This window comes from Cynocephalus volans, chromosome 7 (assembly GCF_027409185.1).
Source record: "Cynocephalus volans isolate mCynVol1 chromosome 7, mCynVol1.pri, whole genome shotgun sequence".
NCBI classification, from domain to species: domain Eukaryota; kingdom Metazoa; phylum Chordata; class Mammalia; order Dermoptera; family Cynocephalidae; genus Cynocephalus; species Cynocephalus volans.
In genome coordinates, this window is record NC_084466.1 from 57,473,895 (window position 1) to 57,491,513 (window position 17,619).

The window sequence follows — 17,619 nt, forward strand, 5'->3', positions numbered from 1 at the left end:
TAGAAGGCAGCTTTGCAATAGGTTGAAAATCAGAAAATGAAAACTGTAAGTCGTATCTTTTATATCTGAAATCATTTGGTAGTTCTAGAGCATTGCACAGAATTATTGGAGAGAGCTTCAATTCCTGTTAAAGCCATAAAGAGAGAACCAGGGAACACTTTTTTAAAAATTTATTGGAACATAATTGATTATACATACTTGTGGGGTACATACTTAAATATCAAGCCTGTATACAATATGTGATGAACAAATCAGGATAATTAGTATATTCATCATTATAAAATATAATCATCCTTTGTGTCCATTAACCAATTTCTTGTTAACCACCTCCCCTTTTCTCCCAACTCTAGTAACCACAGTTCTGTTCTCTCCTTTTGAAAGGTCTATGTATTACTGTGATCGTTGCTTTTCCTTCCTTCCTTCCTTCTTTCCTTCCTTCCTTCCTTCCTTCCTTCCTTCCTTCCTTCCTTCCTTCCTTCCTTCCTTCCTTCCTTCCTTTCTTCCTTCCTTCCTTCCTTCCTTCCTTCCTTCCTTCCTTCCTTCCTTCCTTCCTTCTTTCCTTCCTTCCTTCCTTATTTATTTATTGGTTCCCACTTAAGAGTGTGCCTGGCTTGTTTCACTTAATGTAATTTTTTCCAGGCTCACCCATGGCAAAATTTCATTCTTTTTTATGGCTGAGCAGTATTACATTGAGTACATATACCACGTTTTCCTTATCCAGTCATCCGTCGATGGACATTTAGGTTGGTTGGTTTCACATCTTGGCTATTGTAAATATAGCTGTAATAAACATAGGAGTTAAGGTATCCCTTCGACATGATGGTTTCCATTCCTTTGGGTACATACTCATAGTGTGATTACTAGTTCATATGGTAGTTCTACCTGTAGTTGTTTGAGAAACCTCCATACTGTTTTCCTTAATGGTTGCACTAATTTACAGTCCAAGGAGCACTTTACAAGAGAGCTGTAATTTTTGAAGTAATGGATTATGACCAGATCATGATGGTATCAGACAATGCCTGAATGAACAGGCAATTTAAGTGTTCCCTACCTACACAACAATGACTTGGCACTATATAACCCCTTGAAAGTTAGACACAACCTTTGAAAAATTGTGAACCCCAGCAGAAGGAAATTTAACTATTATCCTATTAGAAACTAACCTGTGAAGTCGTATTTGTTAGGCATTTTATTTTATGAACTGAAATTCAGATTCGCTATACTAAGCTGTGTTTGGACAATTAACCCTTTCTGCATAACTGAAATCCCCTTTCTTAAGGGGAAACTATGGGTTGTGACTCTAATGTCTTTTCCTACAGAGGTTATTATATGGATGAGTAGGAATTAATCAATTATATTAGTGTTAACTTCTATACTCATTTCTTCAGATTTCTTGAAATATATGCTTTAATCCCAGTAATCCCAAACAAAAGGATACAGTTTATAACAACAAAAGTCAGGGAACAAGGTATGATGTGGTATGTTAAGCCATCAGACATTAATTGGGACCATGTATAAATCAGACATTGTATATGGAAAATCCCAAGTGCAAACATGACAGCAAAGATGGAGAAAAACTATATTTTGGTTCTAATATACTCCCCCAAAACTAAACTCATCACGCTACTGGTAGTAAAATTAGGAACAGTAGGAATATTATTATAGCAGATAGTTTTTGGTTGAGTAGTTATGTGCTAGGCACTGTACTAAGTATTGCAGCATTATTTTATTTAAACCCTGCAATAATCTTATCTCCAGAGTCCATGCTTCTCACTGCCTTCCATATTGCTGTCTTTAACCACCAAGAAACTCTAAAATAGGTTTTCCAAAGAAGAGGAATCCACTCTAAGTGCCTCAAATACAATTCAGTATTCACTTTGAAATAGTACATGTTTGTGTTGCCAAAAGTGTGCATGTTACTTTGAGAACAGGTTCTTTGAATTTCTCTGGATTCTTTGTCAATGAAACATTGATATAAAGGGGAAAATGTATTGTTAGATTTTTTTACTTTAATTAATGCAAAAATGAATAATTGATTATCCAGAGGATGTAATCTATCATTCATATGCTTCCATGCCAATAAAACAGAATGCTTACTTCCTGAATTCTTAATGGCACATTGGTTAGGACTTTTAAAAACTAGGTATATTATAGATAGAGAGTTGTGGATATTATAACTCTAGACATGGCTGAAGCATATCTGGAGAGGGACATCTCATCTGCACTGTTATTTTTATATGTGAAGAGCAGTTCTTCACAGTTATCAGAGTGAAAATTCCATCTGCTACTTGCTATATACAGACTCTGAGCAGAAGCCACAGACCTTTAAAAATGCTTATTTGTTACAAGAAAATACAATACATTTTCAGAATCCTCAAATATTGAACGAGAAAGATTATAGAAAACTCTGTGCCAACAAGAGCCAGTAGAGATTACAAACATTATACAGAGAGGAAAACAAAAGCATCCTGAATATCCCTGTTGAGTAAACTGCCTCATTATTTAGTTTTAAAACACAACTTAGATTTTTTTTTCTATTGTCTCTGATATAATTTCAAAGTCAGACAGATAATTAAGAGAGGGAGAGCAAAAGCCACGTACTGTACGTGGCAGGGGCAAGTGGGACTGAGAAGGAAAGCGGAAGGCATGAACATGTTTACTGTTGATTCTGTTTTGGTAAAAATAATGACAGTGTATCAAATGAGAGGCAGTTATACACACCTCCAGAATCTCAAAAATTTAAACAATAGGTATGGCATTTTAAGATATTAAATATACATTGTGGGCCATTTCTTTGGAAAGTCATTTTAACCTTCTCTTTCGATTGTCTATAAAAAAATTAATGTTAAGCAGCTCTCAATTTTTTAGAGAACATTTCGGCCATTGCAAGTTCTTCAAAACATGTTTGTTTATTTGTTTTCTAAATATGCAATACAATACATATATGGGCTAGCATACACTGATTGCTTGATAAATATTTTTTGATTGATTTTATTTTAGATGTCATGACACTTGATGTCACTGTGGAATAGAGAAACATTTATAACAAAAAGTATGAGCATAATTATTATTTACATGTATTTGGATCGCTTTTCATTATCTATTATTTTTCTACTGATTCTCTTTTACCTATGCCCAAGCAGCTTATGAACCTGAGGAACCTTCCAGGAGAAAAGCCTACTTTTATATGTCCTTGCTTGTTTTTGTTGTTGTTGTTTTTCCAGGTAACTTTTTTTTACTAGCCCCAAAGGTGTGCATTGTTGGAATAATTTAATACTATCCTAGGGCTAGTCAATTGTAAACAAGTCTGCTTCATGGAAAACCTGCTTTAAAAAATCACAACTCAACATCTTAGACTATGAAAAGGAATTGACTGAGGATATATTTTATAATAAGGCTTCTCAATTCATATTTTAAATCAACATTTCCCATTGGATTTTCTGGGGGTTAGAAGAAAGCTAAATTCTGAACTAATGGCATTCAAATAAAGGCAATAATAAAAAGAAAAATATTTACTATAATTTTACACAGGCAATTCTAATCCTAAATTCTAAAGCAAAGTAGTAAGTTCTAAAGCCAGGTAGTAAATATTTTTGGCTTTGTGGGCCAAATGACACAACTACTGAACTCTGTCATTACTGTAGACTCATAAGCGGCCATAGAAAATAAATTAACAAATGGACTTGGCTGTTTTCCAGTGAAACTTTATTTACAAAAACAGGCAGTGCCTGCCTTTGGTCTGTGAACCATAGTTCGCCATAGTTTTAAAACAGAATAATTAAAATTAAATCATTCCCATTAAAAATCAAGAATCTTGCATAACTTTTTCTGAAAACAACTGTTTTATTTTGGATATTTCTAGACTATCATAATTACTCTCATCACACTGTCAACAAATCCAACTTTTTGGCTGAATTGATAGCTTAATATAATCATATGTAAGATGGTTGTAAATATGGGAATTTTTATTTCCTACATGCTTGCCATGTTTTTTTTTTTATTACCATTTGAGATTTCTAAATTACTTATTGCTATCTGACAGAATAGGTCAGTTTTCTTTTCCCTTCCAGTGATTTCCTTGGTCAATAAACAGCTCAATACAAAGATCTGAGGGATTGGATCCACTCTTCGTCTTTAAAACCTTCCTGAAAAGAGGCTTCACCCATGTAAATTATTAAAATACTGATGCAAACAGAACAAGCTACTCAAAGATCATACATGGTGAAGTTATAATACTGAGGTTAATTTACAAAATAACCTATGAAAAACAATTTTGAAAAAAGAAAGTTTCATCCTTTACATACAGTTTTAAGTTGTGCCTTCATTCTTATTCAAGGCAGTAGTACATTATCAACAATAAGTCGACTTTAATGTTTCTGCCTATTTCTTTCTCTCTTGATATTACAAGGTAGTAGAGAGTCCTTTATATGCATTTTCAGCTGCATAAAGACTCTGTTTAGAATGTTTTACTAGAGTTAGCTAAGAGCTTCAGCTTGCTTAGTGGACTCCTGAGTTACTGCAGCTTGATACTGTCCTTATGCAGACTGTGACAATGTTTATTACCTTGTTACTGTTTAAAGTGTGAGTACTTTGCCCACTTAAATTAGCAGAAACCCATTTTCTCCTTTCACTAACGGTAGCAAAATAGATCTATTAAAACGCTACAAGTGTAAAAAGGATGGTCTACCATTTAGCTTGAACTAAGAAAGTCTCACTTTTCTATGCTGATTTAGAGTCTCCCTTTCACTTTATCTCATTTACCCTATATGTTCTTGGCAAACAAAGAAATACTGGAGAGCACTTCATGTGTTTCATTTACGGTACAACACATTCTCTGTCCAATCCTAACATACATCCTAGAATGTTAAATCGACCTGGCATCATGCAGCTTATGCCTTGATGATTAATTACAAGTTTAATAGAAAAGATAAACAACTCATTGCAATTGGAGAATAGTAAGCAATTTCCTTAATCATGGTGAAATTACTAAATCCTATTCATCACAGGTGTGTAGGTTTATGTTTTCAGCATCTGCTGTGAATCACACGAAGTTATTATTTTCATTCTACAGCACCAATGGGTGTTTATGGAAATAACTGTACACTATACAATTTTGATTGCACAGAGAGAAAAATAGTTATTTGGAATGCAATTTGGACTACAATATTTCTTTTTCGTTGCCTCTCATTTGGCAGCTTATCCTACTCAGATATTATCATCAATATGCCATACATAAACTTACATTCATCACTGGTACTTAGGCTTATTAACTAAACAGTAATTATATTTGGTAGGAGGATTATGGGAATGGATACAACTGCATGTTGCAGTGTTTCTTTCTTTATAGCACAATGTGTTTTTTGTTGTTAACAACAAGCCACAATGTATAATCTGTCTGAACGTATAGGAAGTGTCATTGAAGGCAAAAGCAGCATTTTATGAATATGTCCATTTATAGACATTCTTTTATGAAGTTCAGCAACTCAGCATTTTCTAACATAAAGTATATTGAACACAAATGGCACAAAAGATTCCATTGTAGTATGCAATTTTACAAATTAATTAAAGTCTGATCACTAAGGTCGTCTGATATTTATGCAAAATCACAAAGATTATGTGAACCCAATCTCAATATTTATTTTAAGTGGTAAGTAATTTTTAGAATTATCAGCTCCCACAAAAATGTAACTTCCCCTCAAAAGAAAATGGTAACTGGCTGCACTCCATGGCAGCCCTTCTGTCTCCGTGAGAGGCATCTCTAAGACAGGGCCCAGGCTTTGTAATTCTGGATCAACTGAAAAAACAAAGACAAGCAATTTGTCATGTACCTCACCACCACCTCAGCAAGCTTGTGGACCACATGGTGAGTCCTTGATATTCCCTTGACAACACCAGAAACTGTAACAGGAGAAAGCTTATTCCAGAGTCCAGAGGGAATATCCTTGCCTGCTATACACATGGTTAACTCAGTGGGCTGATTATCAGAATCCATGACTGAAATTCTTCCATAGACTGCAACATCACAGTGATTTCATTAAAGTGGACTATTTAAGACTCACAGATGCTGGTAATATTAAAAGTGTCTGGATTTTATTTTTTTTAAGGACTGAATTGAAAAAATGATAGAGAAGAGATAGAAAACTAGTTGAAAAATATACTCCTCTAATCTGATAGAAATCTTACACCAAATTCTTTAAAAAAAACTGTAGACATAGAGAGAGAAACACCTTAACTGGGGAGATTTTTAAAAAGTCATTGGTAGCTGCTACTTACTATAATCTGTAAATAGTAAGTTGTAATATTTGAAGTAGTGAAAGTTGTGTTAAATACTTTTGCCTGAATTAACCTATTTTATTGGTGTCATTGCAATTCTGCTCGAGCGGGCATATAACAGAGATTTTGTATTCACTATGCAGTTGCTTCTTAAAACAACAAGATGTGACTGAAGTGAAGACAAGACATCAGAACTGACCAATCAGAAACCACAGGCTTTTTATTCATAGCTTCAGGCAATGATTCCATCTGAATTTTAATGAGCTGTTCACCTTTGCACCCATCTTACTAGATATAAATTAGAATCAGCACTTCTGTCCTGGGATTCCTCAAAGGTTATAGAAATATAAGTTCAGATTTTAAATAAATCCTAGAAGTCTTTAAAGGAAGACAACAGGTCTCTGTAAAATAATGTAAATCTATAATTTCTCTTTTTATCTTTAAAAATTATAATGCAAACACACATTTTGTTTTAAAAACTCCTCACTGCTGTGTGGTCCAGATATTGGGTTGACATTCCATTATTAGCGAGAAGTGATTCATTCTCTACATGTGATATTACAGTTCTCAGTCTATCAACTCGTTTAAGATTGCAAAATCCCAGATTCTTCACTCTTTTTGAATATAGAAAGGCATATATGTAAAAAATAATCACTTTTTAGAGAAGAAATTTAGGATACTGACTGAGACTATGTATTCCCTGAAATAAATTTTCCCCTGACTTTTAAGGCTGATTTTTCTTTCCATTTTCAAGTAATAGGACTTATTTAATTTATATTTAAATAGCTGTTTGAAAGATTTTTTTAAGAAAAAAACAAACCCTAGATTGCTCAGATTATTGAGCATTGTAGCTTTTTCTCCTGATAAGTATTATTTAGTTTTACCTTAGTTTCTATGAAGATATTTCTATTCACAAATATTTTACAAAGACTCTTTTCTTATTTTTTCCTTTCTTAAATATATGTGTGTGTATATATATGTATACACATACATATAAAAACAGTAACTGAGAATGAATTAATGATGGTGTAGGAGAGAGTGACTTTCTTCTAAGGAAATTCTGCATTTGAAAGCAGAATTGTTGACTTCTCACATGTACAACTTGTTAATTGACTTATACCTTTGATTCTTCACCTGTGGGTTGGTACTATTGTTATCTCCATTTAATAAATGAGGAAACTGAGGTAGACAGTAGTTAAGCAACCTGGCAAGGCTATACAGTTTGTAGTTGAGAGAGAAAGAACTCAAATCAAGGCACTCTGGATGCAAGTGAATGTTTTTACCCATCCATTATACTATCTCTCTTGTCTATTGCCATGAGATAATAGAAGAATGCAGATGTCAATTATCCAAGATCCAGAAGAACATACTGATGAGGGGTAGGACATGGGGATGGAGAGAAGAAACCAAGCATTTGCATTTGGATATTATTGTTGAGGGACTGTTATAAATTGAATTCTGTACTTTCAAAGTTTGTTGAAACCCTAATCCCCAGTATTTCTGAATATGGTCATATTTGAAAATAGGGTCTTTGCACATGATGATGTGAAGATGAGGTGATCTGAGTGGGCCTAATACAGTATAAGTGTGTCCTTATAAAAAGGGGAAATTTGGACACAGACACATAGAAAGAAGCCATATAAAGTTGATGACAGAGATCAGGGTGATGCATCTGTAAGTAAAGGAACGCTGAAGATCGCAGGCAAGCCACATGAGCTGAGAAAGAGCCTTGGAACAGATTTTTCCTTACAGACCTCAGAAGAAACTAAGCCTGCCAACACTTTGATCTAGGCCTCCAGCATCTAGAACTACAAGACAATACATTTCGACTGTTTAAGCCACTCACTGTGATACTTTGTTACAAATACAGTGGCCTCTACGCACCAACTGGAGTGAATTAAACTGGCAGTTGTATATATGAGTCTAAGGGGAGAAGTCTGGGCTTAACTTGTTTGAATAAAATCCATATATAATAATGTTTAGCAAAATGCTTCCTTATTAAATTATTTTTATGAGATTATGACTTCTAATTACAAAATGACCTGCATTTGTATATATTTGTCAATACCAAATTAATTTCAGCATTTTTCATATTGTGCCTACTGGATGCTAGCTTAATTTTGTCCTAGCCCACATTTCTGTTACCATCATTCTCCCTGTAAAACCGACATGAAAACTACTTTGCACATATTCAATATGTAAGCATAAAAAAACTAACATTTGTTGAACATTTGCTATGTGCCAGGAATTGTGTTGTGCACACTATGTGAATGCTCTTGTTTTGATTCACTGATATTACTTAGTGGCAATATACAAACCAGAAATTTTGTAGCTATCCAATTTACAGCCAAGTACATTTGATGAAATTTTAATAAATGTGGTGCCAGGCACATGGCAGGCTTTCAATACGTGTTAGTTTCCCTATTTTTGTGGGTGGATTACTTATCATAAAAATTATTAATATTATTGAGAACGTGTCAACATAACCAAAATCATAGCAGGCATGTGTCTATTTCCTGGTACTAGATTGAAGGGAGTGTGTGTGTGTGTGTGTGTGTGTGTGTGTGTGTGTGTGTGTGTGTGTGTGTGTGTGTGTGTGTGTGTTTCATCCACTCTTCTCAGTTGTAATCAGCAATTTAATCTTGGATGACAGTAGCAGAAAAGGAGCTTATTAAAAAGATACTGTACAGCTAGGAGACATATGGAATCAGACGAATGGTATCTATGGAATCGGGATCAACTAACAAAAACCTTTGCAGAATTCATCTGGTAAAGAAACTATTGCCACCCTCACTTTGCAATCACCAGGTGTTATGGCTTTCTCTGCTGCCACTGTTTTGTTTAATTTATACATATTTATGCAGTACAAAGTGGACTATCAGTATTTGTGTACTGGATGTGATGATCAAATCAATATTATGGGCATGTTCATCATTACAAGTTGTAATAGCCTTTTGTGTCTCTTACCCAATTACTCCCTATTCCCCCATCTCTCCTTTTTTCCCACCTCTAGTACCTATAGGTCTGTTCTTTCCTTCTGAATGTTCAATGTATTATGGTCTGTCTTTCTTTCTTTGTTTCTTAGCTCCCACTTATGAGTGAGGACATGTGGTATTTCTCTTTCTGTGCCTGGCTTATTTCACTTAACATAATTTTCTCCAGGCTCACCCATGTTGCTGTGAATGGCAGATTTTTATTCATTTTATGGCTGAGTAGTATTCCATTGTATATATATACCATATTTTCCTTATCCAGTCATCTGTCGATGAACATTGAGGTTGGTTCCAACTCTTGATTATTGTAGATAGAGCTGCAATGAACAAGGGAGTGCAGGTAACCCTTCGACATGATAATTTCCATCCCTTTGGATATATACCCAGAAGCGAGATTGCTGGTGCTGCCGCTGTTGTCTGAGAAACTCAATCTTATAGAATTCATTATTGCTGCTCACCACCAGGGAAAGAGATCCATAGTCCCATTTTTCTGGAGGCGTCAGCTTCTGTGTTATAGCCAGCATCAATGTCACTGATGGGCAGAAACTAGATCATGTGCCTGAGTCTCTTGTTACAAGTAGTCTTGTTACCGACAGGTCAGGCTTGGCTTGCCCTCTTGCCTTAAACAAATGACCTGAAAGTCCAAAAGTTGATGCAAGGATTGGAAGGTTTATTCAGATTACCGGTTCTCAACTAAATGTCTAACCAAGGAAACAAAGAGAAAAGAGGAGCAGTGGGGTCCAGTTTAGCCTAGTCCTAATCGGCGGGGCCAAACTATTCCATTAATAGCAATTGATAAAAGCAGTTCTCCCCACTGTTTTCAGCATAAAGAAGAAAAGTATCGACTAGATTAAATCAGAAAAACAAAGCATAGCCAGGAGGCCTCCAGGGTGCACCTATACAGAAGTAGATACAATCCATCCAAACAGAAGAGGGCTCCGAAAATCAGAGAAAGCTAAAGAGAATAAAACATTGCCTTGTCAGAATTTAGGACAGGGACTCCAGGAGAGATCACCAGCAGCAGAGACATGGGAGCAAAATAGTCCCAGTGGCCACTTGCCTCTTGCAGCTAGGGTCCTCTCTGGTGCCCAAAGCTTTCCAATTTTTGCCAGTGATTAAATTAGGCTCTTGGATTGTAAAGTCATAGAAATGAACAATGTACCCAAATAGTAAAGCAAGCAATGCTTTATTAAAAGAGGAGGGGGACTTATGCATAAGCGGGGTAGCGACAGTAAAGCTAGCCCCCCGCCCCCAGGGGAGATGTTCGGGGTCTTTTATAGGGAAAGGAGTTAAGGGGTATAGGCCAGCGTCACTGGACATGGTCCATTCTGTTCCTCCTGGTTGCGTCATGGGTGCATGCTCAGTAGGTAGTGGTGTTCATCATTGTCACCCCAGGAGGGTAATTGTAGCAGTCACCTTGATGCTTTGTGTGCAGGTGGGAATTCCTAAAGGGGTCTTAAGGTTAATCTGTAACTTTTACAATTATAGTAAACAAGCCTTGGGGAGGGGTTTTGCAACTCAGTAAATATCTGTTTCCTCTCTTAGTCTATTTTGTCAGGGCAGCCCATGTGGTAATCATTTGCCCTGAGGGGTCTCATGACTGAGGAGTGGAAAAGTAACAAAGTGTCCTCTGCAGGGAAAATGGAGTCAGTTTGGTTCAGAGGCCTAGCCTTACTCTGTTTCAGTCTGAGAAAGCAGGAATCTGTCATGTTAACCTTGTACGATAGGGAACAGTCTCTTACTCCCAATAAGATTCATATGGTGAAATATAACCAAATATACAAAGGAGATTAAGATATTGCTTAGCTATAAGGAGTGGCAATGTTCACACACTGTGAAAGAAACTGTGTCTTATTCATCTGTGTAGTCCGACACCTTCATATTTAACCACATGAATAAAACATAGAGGGTATTTAATTTTACAAAATCAATTGATAAGGAACATGGAGAATAATAGCACCAATTAAGTAAAATTTACTTTTATTATTTATTAAAATTTTAAACAAGGCTAACAATTTTGCAGCCAAGCCAAATTTTATAGTGGGACTTATAAGTATATGGGATTAGTAGCTTGGTTCATTTGAGTCTAATAACATTGGACAGCTACTTAAATTGAGATGTATATTTTAAAAATGCAGATGTTTTATCCATTTAATGAACAATTGTGGCAAATTTTTTAGAAATATGTTATTCCTTGGCTCCTGAAGCAATAATTTTTCATATGAATTCAGTTGTCAGGGAGATAAAGGTAAAGCAAGATTAGTGTAACGTCATTCACTTAGGATAGAAAGTAATTAATAAGTAGACCTGGGAAAACTTTTGGCCAGTCTGAAGAACTAACCAATTAATACAACATCTAACTCACAGTCTCTAAACATCATTCTTTCATTATTCAGCATACATTTATTGAGGAACTAGTGCAACATGCCAAGTGTACTGTTAGAGCTAAGGGTATATCCTACATATAAAGGTGTCACATTTCCACCTTAAAGGGCGAAGAAAGTAGAGAAATTCTACATCTCAACAAACACTACTGGAATTCTAAAATGTAGAGCTAATCAGAAAGATATTTTTGCCTAAATTATCATACATGTTTCTATGTCGCTCCAGATCTAATTGTCAAGTAAGTTGTGTCTCATTGCTCTTTGCCATATCCTTTCTTTGGCCTTTCCTTCCATATGCTTGTCTGTCTCCTGCTTGTGGTTTTCTATTTCTGTCGCCCTTAAAAAAAAAAAAAAAAAAGGATACCACTTTGCCTGCTGTGCACTAAACTGAATAACGAAATGATATCCATCAACTTTATCTCTTGGCACCGTTCTTCCTGGTAATATATAGCATGCTACTAATTTTCAGGTGAGTAAAATGCCCTTGCCATCTGAGTGTGGATATATGGATATAATCTATCCTTTTGTATGTGTTTTTCACTGCTTTGTGGAACTTTCAAACTATAGTAGTAGTAAAAAGAAAAGAAAATCTAATCCATCCCTTGTCTTCTGAAGGACAGGAAATTAGTATTTATCCACCAACCCACAGGCCCCATTAGTTGAAGGTTGCACTCAACAGCATTAACTCCTCATCCAAGCTGTACTTTTCCACGGGTCAGGGTCAAATAATTTTAGGGAAAGAAAATGAACAGACTTACTGTTCTGCTTGAGGTAAGATGCCATCTGCACAAGATGTGTCTGAACTGACATGGAGCTGCCCACCACAGTAGCATCTGAAGTCAGAGATGGCCAAAGGGAGGTCAAGTACAAATGCCAGTGCATGTTTTGAGGTAGCAGCCAATTCTAGACTTTCTCTTATACTACTGCTAACAGCCAATGGCTGATTTTGTCTAACCTTCCTTCTTGCTAGCTAACTTTGGCCATGTAGTATTACAAGCTTGGACAGACCAATGAGTTTGGGAACAGTCACTGTCTTGTGTGATAGTTTCAAATTCTGAAAAACTAAACAAAAACAGCACTAGAGGCATAGAGTTAGGGATTTGCAGATATTTTCTATCTATCTGAAGCATTTTTGTTCTTACCTACATTCCAAGAGCCAGATGCTGAGTCATCTCTACCATTAGGGGGATAGGGGGAAGACTCTACAGTAAGTGGGAAAAAAGAATGCGATGTAATTTAGAATCCTGAGTGTTGGAAGTTACCACCATTTCTGATTCATATCATACTTACGTGCAGAGCACTTTTAAGTAAAAATTCCAGGGACTAAGTACTCTAGCATCTTCAGGAGCTCTACAGGTGAGGTGTGCTGGGCGGCTGCTATGCCAAACTAGACAACACATGCAAATCTACAGAGGGCAGCTGCTACCCGTCTCTAATCAGATATTGCAGGTGAGAATGAAGGCCCAGTGATAGCTCAAGGGTAGCTTTTTCAAGATAAACCAGAAATCAGGGTATTTATATAAAAATCTTTCAATTTAAAAATTTTAAATTTGTTACAATTTTAAATGTTTCTTAAATTTTTAAATGTTAGCAAATAATTTTAAAATGTTTTAAATGTGCAAAACAAAACACATGCACAGGCCAGGTTCTCAGCTGCTGAGTACAAATATGTTGACACCTTCTTGTTCAAGTGACAGTTGACTGACTGGGATTACTGTTTTGCTCTTTGCTTATCCATACTGGCGGGGGAAGGTAAAATATCAAAATTTCAAACTAGTCTCTTAAATCAATAAATGGATATGCCTACAGCTATTACCTCTGAAAGTTCTAATTGAAGGTTTCCTAGAACAAACAAGATGTATAAACTCTGTAATTTTGTTTTTCCTTGAGGTTCTTGCCACCATTTAAAGACCTGATTTCTATAATTCTGTGAATCATTAAGTTCCACCCACCCCCAAAAAGAACAAAACAAGCAAACGAGCAAAAATTTGGTACTTTTTGAGAATATATGTCAAGACTAAGCCCACAATAAAAGGATTTATAAAATTACCTGATCTGAACTCAATTTAATTCAAGAGAATTCACTATCAACATATAACTTTCATTGTCTCTTCACTCAGGTGAACACATAAGGCCTACGATTTCCTTTGAACCTCTCATATAGGCAAATGCGTATATTAAAAATTGGTGACGAGGGCCAACCCTGTGGTGCACTCGGGAGAGTGCGGTGCTGGGAGCGCGGCAGTGCTCCCGCCGTGGGTTTGGATCCTATATAAGTGATGGCCGGTGCACTCACTGGCTGAGTGTGGTGTGGCCGGTTACAAAAAGACAAAAAAAAAAAAAAAAAATTGATGACCATTTCACTATATTCTGACCAACTGTACAACAGTGTCATATTCTTGCTCGTACATGTAAATTTCTGTTCATTTTGAAACTTTTAGAATTTCTAAATTCTAGAATTCAGGTATTAAGGTCATTTTTGTTTTTTCCGTGTCATGGCACCAAACATATTCTGGATACTCTTCTGTAATAAACAAATAAATAACTAACATATTTAGATTTTTCATTAGAAAATGATACTCACTACGTATTTTATCTGACAGCATTTAACATTACCAGATTATAACAAAAAAAGGGGAAATTTAATGGTCAAGATGACAGCTACAACAAACTCAACAGCTGTGACACCATTAGGTTTTTATATTTGATCAACTTATTATGTCAGGTTTAACTCTGAATCACATTATTTAGAAATATGTCTACTGTCACGAATATAATTAGAAAATATATTAAGTATAAGCATATATAAACATAATATAAACATAATATCATTTTTCAGGGGGCTTTGCTTTGCACAGTAACTTAATCATACAGGAAAAATCTGACCGAATTTCAAAAAACAGTAGAGCTCTTTCTAAAACCCGAAAGCCATGCACAGCATGATACATCTCTTTGTGTATAATAAAACTCCCACCTTACTAAATCATGAAGATATATGTAACAAAACAAAGGGTCATGCCTTTTCCCCATCTTTGCTGTTATTAAAATATATAATCTAGCATGTAACTTCTTATGATCTATTTCACTTGTTTTTAGATAAGACTTAACATGTCTTTACTGAATATACACACATATTAAAGTTTCCCAGTATGATCTTTACTAAAAACCCACTAGGCCACTGTTCATTACTTACATTTCTTACATTGCTGCTTTTAAGATTAATGTCCAAATAGCTATGTACATCTAGTTTGGTGGCTATTGTGAACAATTAAACCTTCAAGGAAGGTAATATCTTCAAATGCACTTAACTTTAACCTTTCATCTATAGAAGGAAAAATAATGGTTTAAAGGTAATAATGTCATATTATCTTTAACTTTTTCCTCCTAAAAACTGGAAATTCAACTTTGGACCAGCTGGCCTCTGTGGCATTTTTTTTCAGATTTTGAATTATCACTGCTAATCTGATTGTTCCCAAACTTATTTACATATGGAATCCCCTGGAAAGCTTCAAAAAATAGTAATCATTTCAACCCACACCAGGACTATGATTTAATTAGTTTATGGTGTGTCCTGGACTTTGGACATTTTAAAGGATCCCTAGGAGATTCTAATGTGCAGGCAAATTTGAGAACCACTGCATTAGTTCAACACTGTGGCTCCTTTATGGATATTTCCTAAGCATTGGTAGTCTCACTCAATGCCTGTATGTCAAAGAAAATATGAAGTGCACAAAGATATGTTTAAAAGTATAGCTCTTCTCAAGGACCATTGCCAAAAAGAGCTCATAAGAGTAAAAATAAAAAGAAAACACCTCAAGAAAAGTGACCTGTGTGTAGGAGGTATGGTTCTCAGAGTGTGAATTCAAAGAGATCTTGTATGTTTTAATGTATTGAGAGCCACAAGGCTCTCTTCCTCCCGGATGAAGCCTTAGCCTCATCCACATAATTGTAAGAACAAAACACTAATTCCATTGAACCAATTGAGCACAGCATTTTGAGAAAATGTATATAATAATTCTATAAAGATCTACACTAATTATGAGAGCATTTCATTTAGTGGTATTTAATTTAGATGGCTATATACAAGGAGGGTAATAATTGCTTTGGTGCTTAATGTACTGGGAACCACATTATAGCAATCCTATATAAGAAACAAAGTGTTGAAAAGAACAGCTTTATATGCAGCGTAAGGTGAATGAATATTTTATTGTTCAACCTGGGTGCCTGATAAAAATGAAATTCTTTTGATTATCATTAGTTCAATATTGAGGATGATGTAATAAGTAGTCATGGGTGTCATGTCACAATTGTCTCTTTTTCCTTCTACACAGCTTGAAACTCAATAAGTAAGGACAAAGCTGCTAACAAAGAAAGTGTGTGATATGTATTCATCATCTGCCACAATTTCATTGCCACTCAAACCAGGTAAATCCAGATACCTACAGTTCAGAGCAAAGAAATGTGTTACACTGAATGGAACAATCCTTCAGAGTAGCTACTGTTAGATCCAAACTTTAAACTTTAGGAAGCATATGTACATTTATTTACACATTTTAAATTTGGGAAAAAGCATTGAGAAGAATAGTGTATAATTCTATTGCTATATTTGACACTGACTTTCTTACCAAGCTGACAGACTCATTTAGCTTTTCAAGGGATCTACTTTTGAAAGTTATCATTCATTTGTAAAAATTAATTTTAGTTCATCATTTAAAATCATACAATTATTAATAGAATTTACATAATTATATATCAGATGTAAATTATGAAAATATTTTAAATAGTGGTAGAGATGTGTGATCTGATATACACCCAATAAATATTAGTCATATGGGTAAAAACATAGAAAGAACCTGAGATACCATCTAATCCATGTCTAGCAATTTATATATTAACATATTAAATATTAACTCAACAAATATTTATTATCTATTGTGAAATGTGGATGTAGAAACTGAGACACAGAGAACTGAGATGATTCATCCAAGGACCAAACTGGAACTAAGCTACAATATTTAGCCTCCAACACAAGAGTCTACAATACTGCAGTCCTGTTTGCCACTAATTCACTACCACCACCTGCACTTGCTACCAAACAAACTTCCCTAAGCCAAACTGAAAGAATTTAATGGTGAATATCCTTACGCACACCATCTAGATTCTTCCAATTATATTTTGCTCAATTACTTTATCACATATTTGCCCATCTATCCATCTCTGTATCGATCCATTATTCATGCTATTTTTACATACATTTTCAATTAAATCTCGGACATCGTTATACTTCCCCCCAAATGCTTCAGCACACATATTGTAAACTAGATTCCAACATTTGTTATCCATAATGAAATGCACAAACCTTAAGTGTACATTCACTGAATTTTAATAAATGCATTCAGTTTTGTATAATTCTTATCAAGATACACAACATTATTATCACTCTAGAGCAGGGGTAGCAATCTATGCTGGCAGTCCCAATCTGGAATTTCAACAGCTTTTGTAAATAAATTTTTATTAAAACACAGCTATACACATTTGTTTGCATAGTATTTATAGCCATAGTTGCATCATGCACACGAAAGCCAAAATATTTGAAATATGGCCCTTTACAGAATAAGTTTGCTGCATGGTCTCTAGAAAATCTCGTGGTTTTTTTTTTCCAGTCAATCCTCCAACTCAAGAATTTCCTGTAAATGAAATCATACTATATGCACTCTTTTATGTAAGGTTTCTTTCGCTCATTTTACTGTTTTTAAGATACATTCATTTTGGGCCGAGCCCGTGGCGCACTCGGGAGAGTGCAGCGCTGGGGGTGCAGCGACGCTCCCGCCGTGGGTTCGGATCCTATATAAGGATGGCCGGTGCGCTCACTGGCTGAGTGCCGGTCACGAAAAAGACAAAAAAAAAAAAAAAAAAAAGATACATTCATTTTGTTAAATGTTTCTGAAGTTTATTTCTTTTTTTTTTTT